Source organism: Vicugna pacos, chromosome 10 (assembly GCF_048564905.1).
Source record: "Vicugna pacos chromosome 10, VicPac4, whole genome shotgun sequence".
Lineage (NCBI taxonomy): Eukaryota > Metazoa > Chordata > Mammalia > Artiodactyla > Camelidae > Vicugna > Vicugna pacos.
Genome location: NC_132996.1, coordinates 7,511,877 through 7,534,368, shown reverse-complemented (window position 1 = coordinate 7,534,368; position 22,492 = coordinate 7,511,877). Strand labels below are relative to the sequence as shown.

Here is a 22,492-nt window from a genome sequence, read left to right as displayed (position 1 = left end):
CAGCTGGTGATAGTTTCAACTGGTCGTGCTCAGTGTTTCAGTCTAGTCTACATGCATTGTAAATAAGATCACACAGAATAAAATCAGAACTTTCAAGTTTGGAGAGTCAGTAACTGCAGGAGGAAGCTACCATCACTAGGGCTGTGGGGAAAAAAAAGGAAGAGTTGGAATAATTAAAAATTAGAAATTCATAGATACCCCTCTGCGACCCACACCTCCAAGAAGCATGCACTGACTGGCTGGTGGTGTTTTCTGAGGTGAGATGTGATGCAGCTTGAGCTACAAGTGTTGGAAAACTCAAACTACAATCTTTTGCTGCTTTGGGAAGAATGCTGAGATGCATTCACAGGGATCTCATGCAGACAGACAGCAGCAAGGCAAAGCCCGTGTCCCCTCGCCCTCCTCCAGCCTTGCAGCCTCCTTCCAGCACCCGCTCTCCGCAGTGTAGAAACCCGGTTTTCAGGATCCCAGCCCTTGCATCACAAAGCAGAGGAAGAAGGGTGAAGCTAGGAGAGGATCATTTAATAACTAGTACAAGTGCCACTTTACATTTTCAGACTCCTCTTTTTTTAATTTTGTTTTTTAATTGAAGCATAATCAGTTTACAATGTGTCAGTTTCTGGTGTACAGCATAATGCTTCAGTCATACATATACAGACATACATTGCTTTTCATATTCTTTTACATTATAGGTTACTGCAAGGTACTGAATATGGTTCCCTGTGCTGTACAGTAGAAATTTGTTATATTCAAACTCATCTTTTAATCAGCCATGTATATTCCTTCCTGTACCTCATCCCCATTCAATTTCCTGCTTCTGTGGTCCTGCAGATCAGTCTGAAATATCTTGCCCTCACAATCCTGTTCAGTCTTCAAGGTTTAGGTCAAATGCCACTGCTCTGTTAAATCCAGCCTGCTTTACTTGAGATCCAGTGTCTTTTTTTTTTTTTAACCATATGAGCATCCACATTTCACATTAGCCTGCCCCCGGGCCAGCTGAGGTATCTGTCTACTGTGCTAGATTTGTGGATTCTTTTATGCAGCAAGTGTTGAATATGTTTACTGAATTGAATTCAGGTATGAGAACTGTGGTCAGTCATTTGTAACAGGAGGTACATTATTGCCTTGGTTTGGTCAGACGGAAGTCTCCGGATGCCTTTCACATGTCTTGGCCCTGAAAATTCAGACCACATTGCATTAGCTACAGTTTTCTGGCAGGTTTCATTTCACCATAAGACCTTTTGTCAACCCCAGAAAGATCACTAGATATGTCACAGCCACCAACAACAAAGAAGTAAAATTTGGTCACTGATGCTTAAATGACCCTTGACACAAGGGCAAACTTGGGGTTATTCTGTAATAAGAAAGCCATATGCTATCAAGCAACATCGGTTTATCTACTATGACAATCCTGCAAGCTAATAGTGTTACAGGCAGATTTTTTTCCTTTACTTTACATGTTCCTTATCTTGCTTTTGCAGCCATTAACACACAATCACATCAGCTGGCTCAAAAGGGCTTGAACCAGTTACTGTAATAATTATGTGAATGACCTTTCCAGACTCATCTGAAACCTGGTGGTGAGGTGGGAGGGAAGAGCACATTCAATTTCCTGCCCATTTTAGTTCCTGCTTATCACTCTTTTAGATAGCATTTACAAATCACCTTTGGTTACACTCCGTCAAATGCTGACTTGAGAACTAGGACATTGAATTATTTTTTTCCTCTTTTTATATGTTTATTGCAAATAAGAAAGCACCAATTATCAATTCATAAAGTCATTTTTGCTGTAATTTGTATTTCCTTTTCCTCGGTCCTTAGCCAAACTGTCTCAAATGTCCACTCTTGTGGCCCATTATAACTGTGAGAATGACAAATATTCCTTTGGGACTTCCCACAGTCTGCAGCTGACAAACGTCCCTCAAAGAACCTGCTCTTTAGTTACAGATTGATAATTTATTAATACTGTTTATTTGGAACCACCAGTCACTGAGGGCTGAAGGAATTAAAAATAAATTGGCGTCGTGTGGTGTTGGTCTATCAAACCAAAATAGAATCACTTTATCGTTAGATTGACAGAAGATCTGCGAATAGGAGTTAGTCACTGACTCTAGGAATCAATGAATGTTAGGTGTCACAGGAAAAGTACATTATGGAGTCAGGAAAATCACCTTTGTGAGCTATAGGTGGCTTCAGTATTGTTGAAACCAAGGATGCATCTTCATTTCATTCAAGAGGTGGGTGCTGAAAGAACCTTAAAGATCCTGTTATGAGTTTGTAGATGGGAAACTGAAACTCTGCACCAAGGGTTAGACCAAGCCATGTGGGCATGCTGGCCAGAGTGCTGGTCTGATGCTTCTTCATCTGATGCTCTGTATATTTTCTGCATTCTCCGTAGCACCGACGATGGGAGGGAATGTTTTATTTACTTACTTACTTTTACACTCAGAGGTGTTATCTATTTCTAGGGACACAGGACCAATATATTATGCACATTTGGAGTCACAGTTAACTGGCGTCATATTTCTAACTTTTCCAGAGCTGCCTTAGGACCACTTTATCTGCCTCACCAGAAAAACTGCATACCTGCACGAGGCCTTAAAGCTAGCGCGCTAGAGAGGCTGAACCGGGTCTTCTGATTCTAAAACTAGCGATCTTCTTAACTTACCGTACCACTTTTCAGTTACTAAGAGGACTTCCCATTTTTTATCATGGCTGATATTTTTCTGGATGCATTTAAGCATCTCAGTGATTAGGAATATTAGTACAGAGGACAAGTCACCAAAGGCATAAACCAAGAGATAATCCCAAAATGACTGAGCTTTTTACTCGGATTAATTTAGACTCATCCCATAGCTTTATTTTGGGTGAATCTCCCAGGAGTTTCATAGATCACTCTTCCACTGATGCTGGCGGAGGGAGCAGACTGGCTGTTAACATTCATAGAGAAGATAGAAGGAATTAGTATAACTTTCAGGAGTTTTTAAATTGTTTCCCACGCCCTCCCCGAAAAAAAGTTCACTGGATGCATGATCGTAATACCTGAGTGAGCCTCTGGTAGAGCAAAAATAGAACAAATTTTAACCAAAAATTGTCTAAAATTTCAGTGTACTTGAAATTAAGCTTCTACTTAGTCCTGGATGGTTGCCATCTCTTACTTAAATTCTAACCAGTTCTCTGACGTGTGTTCTCCATGTACTAAAAACAGGAATGAATTTTGGCAAATTCTTTATCTAACCTCAGTTTCCTTACTTTGACCTCTTCCAGTCTTGGATTTCTTTAAATTTTGTGTAATCAATCATCCACAAGTTCCCAAAAAGTATTCTACTAGAAATTTAAATTTTATCCCCAGTGGTTATCTTTCCTTAATGGTGATTTAATATGCATATTACTACTTTAATGTTTATTTAACATCCAAGGTGCTGGAGTCTCTTTATTTGAGGTCTCCTTCTGGCTATGTTTGATGATAGCATTTAATTTTTAAAGCTGTGACATTACACAAACTCTTAAAAGTGGCGTGCTTCTTACCGACTCACTGTACTATGAATAAAGCCTACTTGAAATATGTTTATTCTTGTCATATCAGACTGTTTGAGCTAGATAAAGGAACTTAGAATGTGAAGATGTTTCCATACACAGTGCTTAAGATGATTTGATTCTACGTTGGTAATTTAGATACCAAGCATTGGTAAAATGCAGGTATTCGTATTTCATACATTTAAAAATGTAGCATTTTTTGTTTCAGTAGCTCTGAAAATTTGGATACGTTATGATCAAGTATGACTCCCTAATACAGTGCCTCCCCGACCCCTCTTTCTCCCTAACTCTAGTAGCCAGGTATCCTTCCTCAAACCCCGGGCATCATCATTGACCCCCCTTGAACCTTCTCCAATCTGTCAGCCATTTAAAACTGCCTCAAGTCCAATTCTTTTCTGTTCTCTCTGTCACAACCATGGTTAAAGGCTATTTCTATTCAACCAGTTTGGTTCTTTTATGTCTGCTGCAAATAAACGTAGAACTATCCTATAAAAAGAAATCACCACCCTGAAGTTCCACCAGTTTTGGGAATTTCTCCAAATGTTGCTGTCCATCAGTTCCGCTGCATACACTTCATCCGTTCTGTTTCCTACAGTTCCTAGAGCTTTACTCCTGGTTTTCATAACTCCCCATTCCAGGGGTCCAGGCTGGATTCTTAGAACTTCCACTCAAATAAAGCTCCCACACCCACCCTTCAGCTACCTACAGAAGGAGTTTTTACTGTCACTGGAGGTGACCACCACAACTGTCATTCAGTATAAACTCACATCTTTCACTCTTCCTTCCTTTTTATCTTTATCTGTTTAATCACCATAAATGTCTCTTAAATTCATTCCCACTTAGTTGGTACAAAGTGAGCATTCACTGATTGAATTAAATCATTTATTAATACAACTGTTATTTATATATGCTCAAAGGGAATGAAGAATAAACTAATATATCAAAGAACTCTCAGCCTGAGAGTGTATATGCATAGTTATTCAGATTGTAAAATGAGAAACAGAGCGGTTCTGTTAGGCTTCACCTCATAGGATGGCTTTGTCTGGGTGGGGTCTCACGCAGTAGTATCCATCCCTGCCTGTACAAGTGTCAGAAAATACATGGGTTCTAGCATGATTGAGTTGCCCTACCAAAGTCACTCTGATAAATCAGAAAAGTCTATGATCATTTGCTACTAACCAGGACTGGCTGTATATAGGAATAAATAATGTCCTTAGTAGAGATAGGACTAACTATTAAGGTGGTAGCCTCTAAGCACAGGGTTAGAACAAAGAGAATGGACTTCCCTATGCGCTGTAACCACCAAGGTCATTGCAGGCTGGTGGATTGCCCTAAGATTAAAAACATCTCTTCTCTGGGTAGTGTTAGAGAAAAATAATTTTGTTTATTTATTATTATCATCATCATTATCATTATTGTCGTTCATTTCTACTTTTCCAATATGATTTATCACTTACAAAAATAATACAAAGTTTTTACAATACAAAAGCTTTTAGTATTAAACTGCTGACTATGTATGACAATTTCCAAAAGCACAGTTTTTATTTTATACACTACATATTTAAGTTGGCGGTTTGCTTTAGGTTTTAAGGTGGTGCTTTAGGCTTAACAGTCACATATTTAGAAATAATATTCCAGGGTCTGGTGACAAAAATATTTTGATGAATACCTAGCCCATCAGTTCTAGTATAAGTCGTATTTTTCGCAGTTCAGGATTTAACCTCAGATTCAGAGGATGCCTCGTATCTCTATGTCGCTAGTTTTTTGTCAGTTATTTGATAGAGAAAAAAAACTTTCCCTTATATCTCTGATTCCAATGACACCCAGGACACTGAAGACCACATGTAAAGTTTATTTATTCACGCTCACGTTCTTACCAAATGAGTAACTGGAGACATAATCCCATCTTTGTCTTCGGAATATCTCTTTCAGGGCATCGTAAGACTTGGAAGCGGGTGCCATTGGGATGAGGTGGGGAGGGTGAATCACAGGGAAAAGGTTGCTAGTTGAATTGTATTTTTCAAAACCATCTCCTGTGTCTTTATCATACAGGTAACATGAGCTAAGCTTTTATTCATCCTTGCAATCATATTTATTGTAAAAAGTTTACTGTGAAGCTGAAACATCACAACTTCATATTCTTCACTTTTATGTTGCATATATAATAGTGCTCTTAAAAATATGCAATTAAATAAAATGTATCTGCTTGCACAATGTATAATCAAAGAGGTTTTGAATTGTCTTCCAGCTCATGCATTGTTGCCTTAGATAATTTTTGATTCTCCATTATCTAAGCATTTTCTGTTTCATGTGGCAGTGGCGTAGAGGATTTTGTTCTTTTTTGATTTGATACGTTTTCATTCATTGTCCCTGGCTGTGTGCTTGGTCCTAGATGGTAGTCACGTGTAGATGGTAGCATTTGCTACAGTTAAGCAATTTGCATTGCCTCCTACCAGTGAAGCGTGTAAGTGTGTGTATATATGGATGTGTATGAGAATAAATGGTTAAATCCACAGAAAGAACATCTCAAGAAAAAAAATGTTAAGAAAACTAAGCATCTGCCATCAGATCTTTATTCTTTTTTTATTTGCAATGTAACAGCACCTACCTTCTGTTCTTGTAACTGTTTCTGTTGGTAGCTGTATGGTGCAGAATAGTTTTCATGTCAGATCTCTATAACAATATTTTTTAGTCTGAAGAATAATTTTAGCTGATAGCCAATGGATACAAAAATGATACTCAGTGGGGACATGTGTCAGCTGCTGTTTCATCATAGAAAAGCAAATGATAAGTACTTTCGGTCCCTTCTATCTCCTACTTTTCTTTTGGGGATCGAATCAATCTGGTTAGAACTTTTAGAATGTCTTATTTATGGCCATTTTTCTCAAAGGAGGGTACATTATGAAATCAGGTCACTTGTTTTATACATCCCTACAGAGGAATGTAGCCCTCTCAACATTTCTGAAAGAAGAGTACACCTCAGGGCTTCCTACACAGAAATACAGGCGAAGAACGTCTTCCTGTCTCCACCTTCATGTAATCGCATTGCATGTAGCCACATTCCACTGAGAGAAAGCATGGATATAATATCCTTCAAAGCACACTTTTTTTTAAAAATTACATCTTCGAAATCCCGATATATATTACAATAGATGATGTGTCATAGTTTAATTGGCAATGTTTTCTTCCTGAGTCATTCTTAAAATAATGATGTGTCTTACATTCAGAGGAGTCTTGGATATGATGAGTTAGAGTAATTAAGGCGACAGTGGCACCTGTTAAATCTGAGCTTAGTGATCAAGTCACCTGGAACCTGAGTGATGGCATATTCTTCCTCTATGTATACGCAGTTTAATTTTAAAAGCCTGAGTTAGTTTACAAAATATCTCCCCTGTAGCATCGGAAAGCTATTAGAAAAGTGTTTGTTAACTGCATATTTTTATCTTTACTAAGTCAACAGCAGTTACTTTAGCATCAGCAGTCTCAGATACTTCCAATCGTGTCATCTGCCGGATTCCACACACAAACACCTTTTAAAAAAGAGGAGACTGAACATAAAGGAAGCTAGTCTAGACTCTCTCCTCCCATTGCTTCATCATTTCTTGAGTCTCTGATTTTTATCAACTCTATGTCGCAAGTAATGGAAGATAGAAGAAACATAAAAAGTGATACCTAAAGAGATGATACATAAGATGGTGAACCCCATTAGGTTCTTGTTTTATTTTCATTTTGGGATTAAAGGAGTATAATGGGAGGAATTAATATTCTAATACATTTTCAGTGACTTAAATGTGTAGGAAAAAAATCTGTTAAGTCCGACTTCCAATTAGGTAAACTAGCTGTACTGCTGAAGCATTTCTTCAGGTACCTTCTTAAAAGCTTTATTGAAGGATTACTGGCATGCAAGAAAATGTTTAAAGTATGCAGTGTGATACATTTTAACCTATGTGTACATTCGTGAAACTATCACATAGCCATGTAATGAACATAGAACCCATAAACATTTCTGCATGTAAAAGTGTAATCTTTCCCTCCATTCCATCCATACATTCCCAACCTCATACAGCTACTGATCTGATCTCTGTTAGTCACCTTAGATTAGTTTGCATTTTTCTAGCGTCCTATATAACCAACATTATGCAATATGCAATTTTTTATTGTTTGACTTTTATCACTCAGAACACAAACATACCTCATTTTATTGTATTACACTCCAGAGATACTGTGGTTTTTAGAGATTGAAGGTTTGTGGGCAACCCTGCATTGAACAAGTCTATTAGCGCCATTTTCCCAACAACATTTGCTCACTTCATGTTTCTGTGTCACATTTTGGTTATTATTATAATATTTAAAACTTTTATTATTATTGTAGATATTATTGTGTTTGTTACAGTGATCTGTGATCAGTGATCTTTTTTTTTTTGAGTATAGTCAGTTACAGTGTGTCAAAAAAAAACCCAAATTTCTTCTGTGATCAGTGATCTTTGGTGATAGTATTGCAAAAAGTTTAAAACTCACTGAAGGCTCAGATGGTAGCTTTTTTAGCAATAAAGTATTGTTAAGTTAAAGTATGTACTTTTTTTTAGGCATAATGCTGCTGCACACTTAATAAACTAAAGTATAATGTACACATTATGTGCACTGGGGAACCAAAAATTTTGTATAACTTGCTTTATTGTGATATTTGCTTTATTGTGATAATCTGGAATTAAACTCATATCTCTGAGGTATGGCTGTAATTATCTTGAGATTCATATAAATAGTTGGGTGTATCAATAATTCCTTTCTTTATATTACTAAGCAATATTCCATGTAAGGGCTATATCACACTGTGTTCACTTGTTGATGAACATTTGGGTTGCTTCTAGGTTTCAGCTATTCCCAATAAAACTTCTATGAACATTTGTTTACAAGTCTTTATGTGCACATAAGCCTTTATTTTTTCCCTAAATTACATGTTAAAGATTTCATCTAGGCTCTTGAGCATATGTAACACAGTTAACAGTGACTGTTTTGATGTTCTTGTCCACTAATTCCATCATATATGTCTTTTGTGTGTCAGTTTCAGTTGATAGATTTTTCCTCCTCATGAGTTATGTTTTCCTTGTCCTTTGCACACCTGTCAGTTTTTCATTTGATGTCAGATATTTGAGTTTTACATTGTTGGATGTTAGGTATTTTTGTATTCTTGACCTGTATTCAGAGATGTGGCTAAGTAACTTGGAAACAATTTGATCCTTTCAGATCTTACTTTTTTGCTTTTTCAGACAAGACCTGAGCACCATTTAGTTGAGGGTTAATTTTTCCCCACCACTAAGGCAATACTTTTCTTAGTACTCTAGTCAGACTCCTGATTTTTAAGATTCTCCACTCTGGCTGTCTGGGTAGGAACTATTTCTGGCCTGTGTGAGTTCTAAGTATTGTTTCTTCTAATCCATTCAGAATGTCCTTTCCCATCTTTAAGCATTCTTCTCAAATGCATATGCTGATTCATACTGCACAGAATACTCAAAGGGAATCTTCTGTAGATTTATAACATTCTAGGCACCTTCCCTTTATTGAGTACTGTGAACTCCAGCTCCCTTAAGTTTCCCCGACTCTCAGATCTGGCTCCTCCACTCAGGAAGGCAGCTGAGCTTTGCCTGGGTCTCTCCTACCTCGGGAACTTTGTCCAGGGAGCAGGCTGAGGCAGCTGTATGGCTCCACATGCTTATTTAACTTATTTCAGGGATCATAGTCCTTCACAGCCTGATGTCCAAAATTTGAGATCTATTTTGTCTAGTTTTCAGCTGTTGTCTCCACCTTAATTTTTAGTTATTTGGTAAGAAGTAAATGAAAGGTCAAAAATAAAGATACCCTAACCATCTTTATCTAACCAAGAAGGCATAAATAAAGCAGTCCCCATGTGGGATATAGTATAATTTACCTGCCTTTATTAGAAAAAAAGTATCGCATAAATTCTGGCAATAGAAAGACAATAAGATGGTTCTTTGACCTGGTCTTTCCTCAGAAAGAGTTTGAAATAGGAGAAGCCAAAAGCAAAGGTAATTTCCTGATTTAGTCCTGTAATAGTCAAAAAGAAATCTGCCAGATTAAATTCACAGAAACCTATAACGTTTTTAAATTTTAATAAAGTATATTTTTAGTGACAAGTAACAAGACAAGAACAAAAGCTTGGTAGCTTGAGATACAAAATTTCAAATGTCAACTATCATTTACCAGCTAGATGACATGAGATAAGTTACCTTCTAGATCCAATCTCATATTCAAAATCTGTAGAGTGGGGATAACAATATGTATTTCACAAAATTTTAGAATTTCACTGAGAGATTCAAGAGCAAAGGCCTGTGAATTACATGTTAATTCCCTCTTTTGCCCTAGTTCTCTGGAATATTGGTGGAACATCGTCTATCTTGTGAAACGTTTGCTTAATGCTCTGATGTTCTGCTTCTTTCTGAAACACCCTGTAAGACACAGCCCATTGCTCAAGTGTTTCCTAAACTAGGAATGCTAACATTCTGTAAACCTCTCACCCTCTGGTCCCATTCAGCTTTTCATGGTTTCAAATGAAAATAGATCATAGAAAATCCACTTTCTGGCTTTCTACTTAAAATATACATTGACATGTGTCATAGTAATCTAAAAAATCTCTGAACCTATAAAGCATTTCTATAGATAAGAAATAGTGGGAAGTTTTTTGTGAGTTTTATCTTTCCCAAACATTCTTCTAGGTCAAAACCCTTCTTTCTTCCCCATGAGCTCAAAGACTATTTTTTTAGAGCTGATTTTACATGCTAAGTGACATTTTACTCTAACTGCTGTTAATATTTAAAATATTTTATATGATTATTTTAGCATCAGAGTTGACATACTGATCTTAGAGGATGCAAAGAGGCCACAAAATTTGCAAAGCGTAAATATCAAGAGTCAAGTAAAAACTACATACATATTTGATAAATGCTGCTCCACTATTAGTTTTAACAGTTTAATAACGATTGCTATAAAATCTGCTGTAAAATATGATCTGGATGTAGAAAAAAATTATGAAGCAAAATAGCTGGAGTCATGTTTGGTTTTAATTGCAATATGGGCTAGAATCTCCTCTGCTTAAAAAGGTCCTCGGTGACTTTAAAATCTGTACATAATACAGTTATAAAAAATGCAAGTGCAATGCAGATAAAAATGCAACTCAAGGGAAATGACGCTGAAAGGCACATTTGAACCTCTGTTCCTCTCTAGCTGAGAGAGAATACGGTGTAACCTCCTTATATGATGTGATTAATAGGCTATTTGTGTCCTTTGACTTTTTGGGCTATTTTTAGTTTAGAAAATGTCTTTAATAAATAATGTAAATTTTAAGCATGTAAAACTTGGGAATAAATCTTCACAGCCTTTTTATTCTATCTTTACAAAATAATATTGTCTGTTAATAAATTATTCAGTATGTGCTAATGTCCTCTACTTAAAAAATTAGAATCTTAAGGCTTGTTCTGTACTTCACTTGAATGGAAACTCACTCAGAATGTTGTGCTCCATAAACTGAGTATATGTTAACCTCACAAACTTCTAGGCTGTACTTGGAACTATAGTGTGCTATGCTTTGCACTCAAGGTGTAGATAAGGATAGGAAGAAATAGAATTAATTTTTACCAGTACAATCAAATTGTTACGTTTGGTGTACTTTTGCACTAACCATCTAATGATAAAAAATGTGGCTGTAGTAGATAAAGAACAGAATTTACTATCTTAAAAGTAGATGAAAACTGTAGCCTTTTCATTAGCGTGGTATCTCACTAGCATGGCATCTTAACCACCTGAGAGATTAGGCTGTGCCATAGATGTATGTAATCTGCTGTGTACAGATGCTACAAAGATGCCACATATCCTGTCCATTTCTCTCCATCTCTTCTTACTGGATACCCTAAAGAGCCCAAGGAGGCATGTCCATGAATATGTATATTGAACGAGTATAAGAATAATGGCTCCAGAGTTATCTTTTTTTTCCCCCTAGCTGGAGGATTATTTAATATCTTTGTCAGTTTACTTACCTGTGAAACAGAGAAAATAAAGCATACTTCTTAAACTTCTTAGATACTTTTAATTTAGGTACCAAATAAAACTCTTGACAACAAAGTAAAAACTCGATTAATAATAGCTAGGTGGTGTTATAGTCCGAGAATCATAGATGAGTCAAGAGTCAGGAAAGCCACACTTCCCAAATGCAGTCTTTTCACAACTGAAGGCTTAGATAGACATTAATAACTGCAAGAGTCTCCCATGAAATCACAGAGCTGGGTCGAGAATCCTCATCTCAGTACCATTTACCAACTATACTTCCCACTGAATAGTGTATAGAGCTAGCTTTGCATATAACTCTGGTGGCTTCTAGCAGCAACTTTAAAGTGTCTCTAACCTATTGATGAGAAGATACGCAGGAGAAGAGAGAAAGTTTTACATCCCTCCTCCTTTATTGGCAGAATTCATACGGTCAAACATGAACATGTGAATTGTGCACTTCAATGTCATATAAGTTCGGATGCACCTAACCATTTCTCAGTTCAACTAGAAACAATGTTTTAGGAACCTGGGGGATGGAGGGACTGAGAGATAAACCTTTATTTTGATATGTTTGCCCCATGAAGATTCTGAGAGGGCATTCTGAAAATGTCACTATGGTAACATCAGATACGGCAAATCAGATGATCTATTTGAATGTTCTAAATGCTATTTTTTTTCTGCTATGGCATTTAGTTGCATTACTGTGGATTTCATTTTATTATATTAAGGAATTATATTTTAATTTACTATGGACTATTTTCAGTATCATCATCAACTTAAGTTTTACCCTTTAATGCTAGTCAAAACAGGAGGTGACACAAAATGGTAGGGTTATAAATAAACATGTTCCAGAAAGAAAAGGTATAGTTTCTTATAATGGTATACATTTAATTAGCCAAGGAAATATATTAAGTAGCATCAGGTTTCCTCTTAGTAAGCAGTGTACTACTTGGAATAGCCATTACTCTGGGAATCTTACACAAGGATAACTCTATTCCTGTGGGTCTATTATGATTATATATTTATCAAAAATGAAAGTTTAAAGAGTATTAAGAAAGGACTGTGTGTTAAGAAAGGACTGTCTGCCAGTTTGTTATGCCAGTACTCTTGCACCGAAATAGAATTCCTGCATAAATTTGTCATGAAAACTTACGATGACATTAATTTGTTTCTGAATGTTGTTTTTAAATACTTGAGTCTGTTATTCCTGCCCACGTATATGGGGAAGAAGTTTACAAGCATCTTTACTAAAGGAGAAATGTGTTTTTATATGATCCCTACATAGATAGACTTTGAGTATAAGAATAGGTAAAATCAATATAAAAGAATGACATTTCTTTCTCAGTTTAATCTACAAGCATGAATTTTTAATGGCTGAATATTTTTGGTCGGCTTTCAGCTTCAATTTCATTATTTTGATAGCAGAATACAGTTCTTAAAATTTCATCTAAACTTTTGTTTTAATAAAATGTCTGTTGCTGTGCAATCTTTTTAAAAGCTATATACTTTAACAGAACTCAGTACAGATGAAAACAGGATGAACATTAAATAGGAATTAACACGCAGAGCAGATGATCACAAACTTTGTGGTCCTTCTGTACAGCAGACCCTTTTCCCATGTAAATTTTGATCCAACATATCCACTTTCTACAACGCATATACAGAGTTTTTAAGGCAATGCATTATAATATAAATCCAGACAAGCAGACTTTGCAATGTTCTAAACTATAAGCATCAAATTTGGGAGGGATACTAGGAAACAATTCAGCTTTTCTGGCCGAAACTAGAAAATTACAGTAGAAGGTGAGAGCAAGGTAGAGAGTGTAAAATAAGACAGAATGTTTATTGTTCATCTATAAATCCATTTGTGCAAATATGCTACATCTGAAATAGTTAAAATTAATTATAACACTTTCTGACTATGACTTCCCATCTTTACAGATATCTTACTACATTGTTTGCAACCCCATTCAGTCTTGAACCACATCAAAATTACCTTATCCATGGTCTCTAATGTCTTCTTTTTTATCAGGACCTCTGTCTTCATCTCTTTCCTTTTATGAACTAGAGCATATGGTCCACTGCTTTGGTCACTCTCTCTCATATCAAGTTCCTTGCCACATGTTCTTTCATTATACCAACTCTTCAGTTCCTCACTGTATCTAATCCTCCAATGTCTGTGTGCCTCTTCTCAAGCTGCCTAGCACTACTGAAGAAAGCAGAGAATTCTCTAAAATGGTCCTATTCTAATGGGATTGTCCCTAACCTTACTTTGGCTCTTGATGTTGCCATTAGCCTAGTTATGTCTTCATAGTGGCAAAGATGTTCAGTATCGCTAATCATCAGGGAAATACGAATGAAAAATACCATGAGATATCACCTTATACTTGTTAGGGTGGCTATTATCAAAAAAAATCAAAAGATGACAAGTGTTGGTAAGAATGTGGAAAAACTCTTACACCTTGATGGTGGGAATGTAAAATGGTACCGCCACTATTACAAATATTATGGAGTTTCCTCAAAAAATTGAAAATATAACTACCATATAATCCAGTAGTCCTACTTTTCAGTATTTACCCAGAAGAAATGAAATTAGGATCTTGAAGAGATTTTTGCACTTCCATATTCATTGCTGCATTATTTATAGAAACCAAGATTTGCAAATAATCTAATGTGCATTGATAGATGAAAGCATGAAGAAAATGTTACATATATATAATGGAATGTTATTCAGCCTTAAAAAATAAGGAAATCCTGTCATATGGATGAACTTTGAGAACATTACACTAAGTAAAAAAGCCAGTCAGAAAACGACAAATGCTGCATGATACCACTTACATGAGATATAAAATAGTCAAACACATAGAAGCAGAGAGTAGGATGATGGTCACCTGGGGCTGTGGGGAGAGAAAAATAGGGAGTTATTATTCAATATGATAAAGTCTCACTTATACAGGATTTATTAAGTTCTAGATCTTCTGTACAATGTTGTGCTGATAGTTTAATATAACTTATTGAACACTCAAAAATTTATGAGACTAGGTCTCATGTTAAGTGTTCTTACCACAGTATGAGGAAAGGAAGGAAGGAATTCAATGAGTTGATAAATACAAAGTGCTTAGAACAATGGCTCATATTAATAGCCCAATTAATATTCTCTTGTTATCCAGTTACATAAGCCACAAACCCACTAATATTGCAACCTCCTTTTTTCTCATTCAGACTGCACCTAATGTCAAGTCCTGCTGTTTCTACCTCTTAAATATCTTAAATACCCATTTCTTATTTCTACTCCATTACCTTTGTCTAGACCAGAGTCATCTATCATATAGATTTTTCATCGGCCCCTTAATTTTTCTCCTGATCTCTAATTTTACTTATTTTCAAAGCATTCTACTTGCTGCATACAAAATATCCTAAACCAAGGGTTGGCAAACTGTGGCTCATGACTGATCACCTTTCTTCATAAACAAAGTTTTATTGGAGCACAGCCATACCCATTCATTTATGTTCATTTCTGTGTCTGTTTTCTCACTACAATGGCAAGGTTGAGTATTTACAACAGAGACCATCTGGTTTACAAGCTTAAAATGTTTACTATCTCTCACTTTAAAAAAATGTTTGCAGAGCCTTGTCCTAAACTCAAATATGAGCGTCACACTTCTGCTTAAAGTATTTCAAAGATTTTCAGTAACCATTAGGAAAAGTCCAGGCTTTTGGAAATTGTTTTTAAGGTATTTCATACTCACTCTGCCCACCTCTCCAGCCTTGTCTCTAGCCATTGACAGCCAAGCACCAACCCTTCTCTTATGAGGCAACCCATGCTGTTAACTCTTCCTGAAGATCTTTGTCTCTGCCTAGATAACTGCTACCCGTTCTTCAAGTCAGAACTTAAAATTTCTTGCTTAAGAAAACATTCTCCACTGCCCCTCATACTCCATTGGGTACTCCTATCTCTGTACTTCCTCAAAATCATGCCTATTATTCCTTAAAGTCATCACCTCACTAATTGTATGAAAGTTCCATGTCCACCATGTTTATCATTATAACCCCCATATCTATTATAAAATCCATTACCAAATATTACCTAGTAGATGCACCATACGTAATTTTTAGCGAATGAATGAACATAGCATTATTCCAGAAAGTTCCTTCAGCTATCTTCAAACCTAGTGTTGTTGTTCCTTGGCAAAAACGATTTGACATGTGATTCCTCTGAGTTCGCCTTGTTTGACTGGATTCAAGAGTCTCCTCTGATTTGGAGGATAAGAAGCACCCAGGAAGAACATTTGGAAAAGGAAGGCAACCAGTTGCCAATATTTGAGACGTGGGCTGACCTCAGAACTGACTGCTTTCACTGTTATATTACCTTCTCTAAATGGAAAGAAAAATTAATATGCTTTATAAAACAATGATAAAAACATCCAGGTCATGCCAGGTTGTAATCTCAATTTTTTTTTTACCCAAACTTGATTATTTGCCTAAGATAATTAAAAGTGACTGGGCATATTCCAAACTGTGACTCTTAGTTCCTAAGCAGAAATATCAGTATCATGGGAAAGCTATGAGTCAGACATTAGTCAAGAATCAGAAAGCAGGCAGATCTACAGCTTATACTTAAATTAGAGGCAATTCATTTCTTCTCCCTAAATGCTAGTTAGTCCAATTGGTGGTGGCTGTGACAGTGGTTTTTTTGCCTCAAAGCTGAAACTCTCTCAAAGATCTAGGCATGATGCTTAGTATCCCTGAAAGTTTCCAAACTTTTACAAGGAAAACTTCTGCCTTCAAAAATTTTGCATATTATGTAGCTAGTAGTGATCACCTACATTAGCAGCTGAGTTTTATCCTTTTTTTTTTTTTTTGAGATACAAGATCATAAAAGAAAAAAATACCTTTGGTTCAATAGCTTTTTTTATGATGGCTTTTTATATGCTTTCTTAGAGAAAAGTTATAAAACTTGGTTCTTTCTGTTTCTGTCAAAGATATACAGTGTTTCCTTCTTTTTTGTGCAAGTCACAAAGGAGCCATAACTGTGTATATTTTCACATCAGATGTAACATTCATATCTCACTTGTGACTTATGCAAAGAAAATAGGAAGCTCCATTAGACAGACCTACAATTTGTCCATGAACGGTGATTTGCAGCTGGGGAGTACTTTCCTTTGAAATCATTTAATCTTTACAGCTAAGTATTCCTCGTACCTTGACAGATTCTACACATTACCTTATCGTATGTATGAAAAAGATCTTTAAAAAATACCTTTAATGACTTCAACAACGGCGAAAGTTCATCCAACGCTTTCCTTACTTTCTAGAACTACGTTTGGAGGCACTTTTTATCCTGTCACTTTGACAACGCGTAACAAAAAGCTTCTGTCAGAATTTCAATGTGGCTTCATAGTCTTTTACTGTTGTTAGCAGAGATATTTTTGAGCCAAATGGATAGTGTTTCGTCAGTACAACATTAGCAAGAGAAAGCTCCCTTATCTTCTTTAAGTTGCATTGCTTATTCTACATGAAAATCAAATGTATAGCTAAACAGATATAATTTCAACAGTCTGAAATAGGAAATACAACCATCTCTGCCATACCTTCAAAGCTGACATTTCTAATCATCCTTTTAGTATAACTAAAACCAGTCCTCTTTTTAAGCAACAACCCCATTTCAGGTTATTAGTGAAAATAATTTTTGAATAATATCATAATATTAAGTAGATTTGAATTTTACCTTTGTCCCAGATATTTTTTTTTTAAATTCCATGTCCCTACAAAAAAAAAATGGATGAATCCTCCTGGATTATAAATAAGTCATTTGAAAACAGCCAAAATTATCTGATTTCCCCTAAGGTGTCATGGACAATATAAATGAATATGGGCTGTCCAGAATGCCTGTAAAAAGTTAGCACTGTGGTAGGCTCAGGACCACTACTTCGTTTAGTAATAGTTTGTGTGTACAGCATATAGAATCTTTCCACACAGAAATCATTGCATACAGAGATCTTTTCAAATAAGTCTTCAGCCACTCCATCCATGCTTTTCAGAATTTTTATATTCCAAAGCTTCTAACAACTTAGAGGCAAAATTTTTAGAATGCTAATCTTGAAAACACAAGAGAAAAAAATGGAAGTAAACAGCATTAAAACTTTCAAAATTTGAATATATCTTTGTTTTTGAAGGGAAAATATGCACTTTTCCCAAATTTGCCAGTGCCTTCCCGCACACTTCCTGCAATGTAACGTACAATGTTCCATCAATCTGATATGCTATCTCCTGCTTCTCTGTGTTTATGCCCGTAGATTCCACTGCCAACAACATATTTTTGCTGCCTGGGTGAATTTCCCTAAGCTTCAAGGCTCATCTCAATTTCATCTCTTCTGGGCTGCATTCCCTCACCTCCCAGTCTAACATAAACGGTCTTCTTGACTGTTTCTCTTTACACCATCTCCTGTTGTATTTGAATCATTTAGTTCATTGTTTTGGTCTTTCTAATTAAGCCATAAATTCCATAATACATTTTATCATTTATTGTATTGATCTTCCTTTCTAATATAGATCTGGCATATAGTGAGGACTCAGAAAAATATTGAAGGAGTTAATGAACATTAGTGAAATCTTGAAACTGCTCACCCTGCCTCTTGACTGTAATCACTCTTAAGTTCTCTGTTTTTAACTTGTTAGTTCTTCTTACTTCTTATGCCATCAAAGTGCAACCTTGTCTCTCTGCTACCGGAAATGTCTTCTCATGACCCCTGCAACCTCGTGTCCTGAGTCTGCTCACCCCTGTCCCACAGTCTTGCCTTCCATCTCACTTTTTTTCTTTTTTTTTCTATTTATGCTGGGTTCCTGTCCCTGGGAGACTGAATGAAGTGATGCATAGAAATTAAGACCTTGTTACAGGTAAATAAAGTAGCTAACATGATTCAAACAGGAGTCAGAAAGTCAGTGGATATGCCATTTAAAATTAAGACCTTAAAAATTTAGGGAAGTGGAGAATGACGATTTTAACTGTGGTCATTACTGTTTGAGGTAGTGTGTTTTTAGTTAAATAATTCAGGGTCAGCTATAATTCCATTTAGTGATTCCCAAAACACAAGCTAAGGTAGAGATGATGTAAAGGTTAGAGACAGAAGGAAAAGATGTTATGCAAAATAGGTGTTTAGTTGAGTAATTTTATATATTATTGGGGGAAAATACAGAAATCTAGATGTAAGAAAATAATTTCAAGAAGTGATTATTCTCATCCAAAATAACTAAGCTTTCTTTCAATGGTACTTCTCCACTTTATTAGACTCTTTATGTGTAGATTATTTAGTTAGTAGTAAATGTGAGGATGAAGAAACTTAATGTAAAGTGTCAGAAATCAATTGTCCTCCAAGAATGAATTGAAAACCATTATTACTATATGTTAGTGGGGAAAATATGAATGACTACATATATTATTTTAGATATACATTTATTATTTTAAAACAGACCTGTACTAGAAATGCCATCACATAAGCAAATAGTGATTATAGAACCTGATGATGATAAAATGAATATAAAAAGAAAATTGGGTGTTTAAGGTTTATTTATCCTTCAAAATTTACATTTGGAAAAAGATGACAATTATGTCTGAAAATACATGAGTGAAGAATAAAAATATCAAACACTTTTGGTGTATACATTTTTAATATATGATTAATACAAAAGAATTCTTGAGAACTGAGCAACAAACTTAAGGACCGAAATAGTGCCAAGAGTAACAGTAACCTTGCAGTCATTGTGTGGTCTTCACCCATCTCACCTGCCTTTCCTCATGAAGAACCAACAACCTGGAGTATTTGTTTTTCATCCTTGTGATTTCTTCTAACAAAACTATCTTATGACACATGGATATGTCTAAAAAATTGTTCATTTTTTCTTGATTTTAAAGTATTGCTAAATTTGGTGTTATGGAAAACAATATGGAGATTCCTCAAAAGACTGAAAATGAATTTACCATATGATCCAGCAATCCCACTGCTGGGCATATATCCAGAGGGAACCTTAATTCAAAAAAATACATGCACCCCAATGTTCATAGCAGCACTATTTACAATAGCCAAGACTTAGAAACAATCTAAATGTCCATTGACAGATGACTGGATAAAGAAGCTGTGGTATATTTATACAATGGAATACTCCTCGGCCATAAAAAATAATAAATTAAGGCCACTTGCAGCAACATGTCTGGACCTGGAGATTGTCATTCTAAGTGAAGTAAGCCAGAAGAGGAAAAAAAAAAAAAACATATAATATCACTTATACATGAAATCTAAAAAAAAAAAAAACAAACTTATTTACAAAACAAACAGATTCACAGACATAGAAAACAAACTCATGATAACCAAGGGGGGAGGGGTGGGAAGGGATAAATTGGGAGTTCAAGATTTGCAGACCTTAACTGATGTATATATGATAGATAAACAACAAGATTATACTATATAGCACAGGGAACTGTATTCAATATCTTGCAGTAACTTATGGTGAATATACTTCAATAAAATATATATATATACAAAAAAGTATAGCTACATTCATATTATAACATACATAGTCCTTTGTGACTAACTTTTGTTCCCTCAGCCTTTGTTGAGGCTAGTTGTAGTTTATTTACTTTTTTTAATAAATAGAAAACTAATGTGCATCATTCCAGCCTTCTGCCTGGAAGCATGTACCACAAACTGACTTAGGGAGTAGGAATTCAGGAAGATTACAGCAATCTCAGCGAGCAGAAAAGGCAGAGAAATAGCAGAGAGAGAAATGAAAGACTGTCTGAAGCACTGAGGAGGTATACCATGTTTTTGGAGTACAAGACTCAGTAGTATTCCGATGCCAGTTCTCCCCCAATTCAAATATCAATTCAACATGATCCAGTCAAAATCCACGGAAACCTAAATTAGCAAGCTGCTTTTAAAACTTACATTAAAATTCAAAGAACACAGACTAGCCCAAACAATTTGGTAGAGAAAAAGTGAACATAAAATGGCTGCTCTCCATCCAGAGCCTGCTTGGAGAACCCAACATCAAGAGCCACACACATGTGGCAGAGCTCTGGAAAAACCACACGGCCTTCAAGAAGCACCTCCAAGAAAGCTGCTCAAAGCAGGTCTCCCCACAAGAGCCCTGACCCGGGCTGTCCAGCTCTTTCCTTGTGTCATCTAATTTTTTTCCTTAGATGGTCTGTCCTTTCCTTGATTTCTGTATAGGACTCTGTATCTTGCCTCATCGCATTTTTGTTTTATTTCTGCTTTTTAGATTAAGTGGTTAAGCCCTTGTGATGAATATATTAAATAAGTATATTTTGCATTTTTTTACTAAAAAGGTGGTTGAATAAGAACAATTATTATCAATTGGAACCACAAATTCCAAAGTCAACTTCCATTATTAAAAGACAAGTCAAAAATGAAATCTAACTGTTTAAGGGAAATCAGATCAAAACAAAGCAACACACCATGCACTCATACAAGAAAAAGAAGGAAAGAAGAATGCAAATAGGATAAAGGATTAAAGTAAAATTACCACTAAATTAACAAGAGGAACATTTTATTCTGATAAATATAATTAAAACTCTAAAATTGATTATTTTCATGAACATGTATTTGCAGAGAAAATGTAATGAAAATATAAAATATGTATTTTTTTTAATATGAGAAGATACTAGCAATGATGGTAATAGGAAATTTAACACACCTCTTTCAGTTTGACAGGTCAATTAGGACAAAAATGAAAAAGGGTTTGAAACGGTAGTTTTCTACTATGTATTGTGGCTTGGAGGCATAAGCAGGTAAATTCTAGAACCTTTCATTCCTAGTTCAAGTAGACTAGCTTTGCTTTTGGTAGTTTTCAATTATCTGTTGTTTTTGTTTTAATCTTTTTTAGTTGCAAATGATCCACAGGAGATTTGATTCAGCAAAAGTTAAATTGCTTTAAAATTTTGAAAAACACTAAAATAAAATTTGAATTGCACAATTAACAAAAGCTATCTAAAAGCTAACTTTAAAACTTTTATCAAAAATAAAATAGACCTCTTTTCCCAATGGACATAAAACTAACAATAATTCATTCTATATTTAGCTACAAAGATTGATTTAATAAGTTCCAAAAAGCAGAAACTGTATAATTCACTATTTCTGCATATGAAAATATATGGCATGTAGGTACCTCTTTTACAGCAGAGGAAAAGATCTTATACTTTTATTATTAACCATAAACAGTAATTCTATTGCTCATCCAGCTAAACAGGTTTGAGTACAATTATAAATACGGTAATCAAGAAAGAAGAATAAGTAAATAAAAAAACCTCGTAAATTAAAACACAGAAATAGTTAAAAATTCAAAATGCTTATTTTAAAAACCAATGCTATCAGAAACAGTGAAGGAAATATGGACATAACTTCGATTTGCAAAAAATTTTACAAACAAAAATTCAGAAACTACAGATTTGTTTCTCCCAAAAATGTTTATAAAATTGAATCACAGTTGCCATCATAAACTAGCAAATATACTGAAGAAGAATTTTGCTGACAAAGTCATAATGGCTCTAATACACAAAGAACTGTAAGAAATTAAACAATGCCAGCAGGCAAATAGAAAAATGAAAGAAAACCTTGAAAAAGAACACAAGCAAATAATTCACAGAAAAGCAGATGCAAATTGCCAATGTAATTATGAAAAGATGTTCAACTTTCTTAGAGTTCAGAGAAATATTAATGATATGCCATTTTTTACCTTTCAATACTGACAGAAATTAAACAGATTGATCACATAGCATGGTGGGCCAGGATATGGGAAAACAGTCTCATGTATTACTGATTGGAGTTGAAACTGCTACTGTATTATTGAAAAACAATCTGGCAATACTTATTAAAATGAAAAA

The 22,492-nt window shown here is 35.3% G+C and overlaps 1 protein-coding gene across 5 annotated transcripts in view; it reads left to right on the top strand.

Moving 5' to 3' along the window:
- CNTN5 (contactin 5) overlaps window positions 1-22,492 on the top strand; it is a 1,006,880-nt gene that overhangs the window by 745,334 nt on the left and 239,054 nt on the right. The window lies entirely within an intron of this gene.